Raw genomic sequence first — 2,375 nt, 5'->3', positions numbered from 1 at the left:
AAAAACCACTGTCCTCTCTGAATCTAACTTTGTGATATCTTAGGTAGAAAGATACAATAACATGACAGACTCTGGCTGAGAATAAACAAAACATTAAAATATCAGTTTTATTTAAATATGAATTCAAGGCCCTCAACCCTCCCTCAAGGGAAATAAATCTATGAAGATGTAAGGCTTCTCTGCCTTGAAGAGTTGACTCACTAAAGCTAAAACCCTGATCCACAATCTAAAGTTCTTGCAGCATCCAGTGTTTCCAGGTGTAATAAGCTAACAAAATTTCTGTTATACATAAATGCTTATTTTGACTGCACTGTCCTGGAATATTTTGAGACAAAATTACACTTCATCTATTTTCTAATGTTACCTAATTATCTAATTTTACACCAGACCATGTATAGTCCACATACCAGAGTACAGAATAAGTCTTCTGCTGTGCTTGCCTCTAAAGTAACACCAATAGGTTGAGGCCTCAAGTAGCACTTTAGAAACAAGGAGAAGCACTACATTTTGAAGCCTGCTTTCCCAAGACATCAAGTCTCACACTGTCATCTGTCTTCCATCTTCTTTCTTACTGCTTTTTCTTCCTACTTTTATCTTTCAAGTCCACTGACCAATCTCATCAGAATTTGACCAATCCTTGAGGCTTCAAAAGTATCAGAATCCCATGAGCTTCATGAAAACAAGTGGTCGGGAGAAGGCAAACATATTAACACTCATTAAGAGAAGAGTGAGTTTCAAGTTTTCTCCTTACACATTTGAAAGCTTGCATAGTTTCAAGGAAACTTCGTGAGTTCTGCTGCTTCCAAAGCAGTTGGCTAAACATCTGCAGGCCTGCAATTGAAGCCCATCACTCACTGGTACGTGAATGCAGTAGCTGATCCAAGCAATGCAGAAATCCTGTAAGGGACCTCACAACAGTTACCACGTTTCAGAAAGCAACAAATTTTGTGCTGTTCATGTTCTGCAAATACAATTACTTGCATCTTATCACCTAAAGAGTTTCCTCATACTATTTTTGTCACAGTAAAAGCAAGAAGTTCATAACATAAACTACATTTACTTTCAGGCTATGAAAATAGCATGATTCTTTACCCTCTTAAAATTAACATAGGGAAGAAAACAAAAGCTTCTAAGATGACTCTCCCCTTTAGAAGAGAGATATCCATAAGTCCTCTCCGAACTAATTGGTTTGCTGAGTGGCTCCTTAACAGGCTCGTCCTACTTTTGCCAATCAACAACACTTCTTGTCAACAGAAAGGGATTTTTTTTCTTCCTATGACAGAAAATTTACTATAAAGTCATCTGAAATTAAATCATACACAATGACGCTACTCTATTTTTGTATGAGAGGAAGTTGTTTAGGATATCACCAAAGGTCATAGTCCTGGAGAAGACTTTACTAGGTAGATTTACTACTTACTATTATCTCTGTTTCTTACACATCTATGTAAGAATGTTTAAAATGGTAGAGAAATAAAGTTACTTCCTTGAAACATCTGCAGATCTATACTAGCTTAGTTGAAGAAACCCTCTCGCTAGAGCAGCTTTTATTTCTTATGAGTAGATAAACAGTTGGTGGTATTGAAATAAAAGGAGCAAGCACATGATGCTACAGTTCAAGCTGAATAGATCAATACACTCCGGCATCAACAGGAACAGCCTTGAGTGAGTGTCCTGTGGTAGTGCCAAGAGGCTGACCTGCAGTTCCAGAAAAGGGCCTTCAGATCTGTAGGCACATCACACACTCCAAACCTGCTCCATTACAAAAGCAGAAAGATACTGTTAGGTACAGGATGCATATATCCAATCAGCACTTTTTGCTCAAAGGTGCCTCTATTTGCACTTACACACCTACAATGTGGCCTCTTGATTTTCAGTTTTCACTACATCTCACAGTCTTCCCAGTTTGGAGCAGAAAGAGTTACAAAAATAAATTGAAGTTGGGAGGAAAAGATCAGGTTATTTTGTTAAGAGAGGGACAAGAAACACGCGACTTTCTACGTCCCATAGGAAAGGGCACATGATAGCTGTTGATGCTTGAGATAAAATGTGAAGTACTAACTAACATTACTGTCAGATATTGTACATGCAACTAATTCATCCTTCCTGTGTGAATGGGTAATCTTCAGGCAGAATAGTCTGTAAATACTGCTAGAGCAAATAAAATATTTTCCTAAAAGCTTATAAGTTACTCAAAACATACTGAAGAAGGATGAATATTTTAAGAATTAAAGTATCATATAGAGAGTTGAGGATCAAAAAGCACTGGCAAGTTATTTACTAGTTAAGGAACATCATACTGTTCTCTGTTTAGTGTTCTAACCAGAGAGAAAGATATAAATTCCTTTCTGGAAAGTCTATGTGTGCAGCATTAC

Source organism: Meleagris gallopavo, chromosome 4 (genome assembly GCF_000146605.3).
Source record: "Meleagris gallopavo isolate NT-WF06-2002-E0010 breed Aviagen turkey brand Nicholas breeding stock chromosome 4, Turkey_5.1, whole genome shotgun sequence".
Lineage (NCBI taxonomy): Eukaryota > Metazoa > Chordata > Aves > Galliformes > Phasianidae > Meleagris > Meleagris gallopavo.
Note: the sequence above shows the minus strand (reverse complement) of the source record.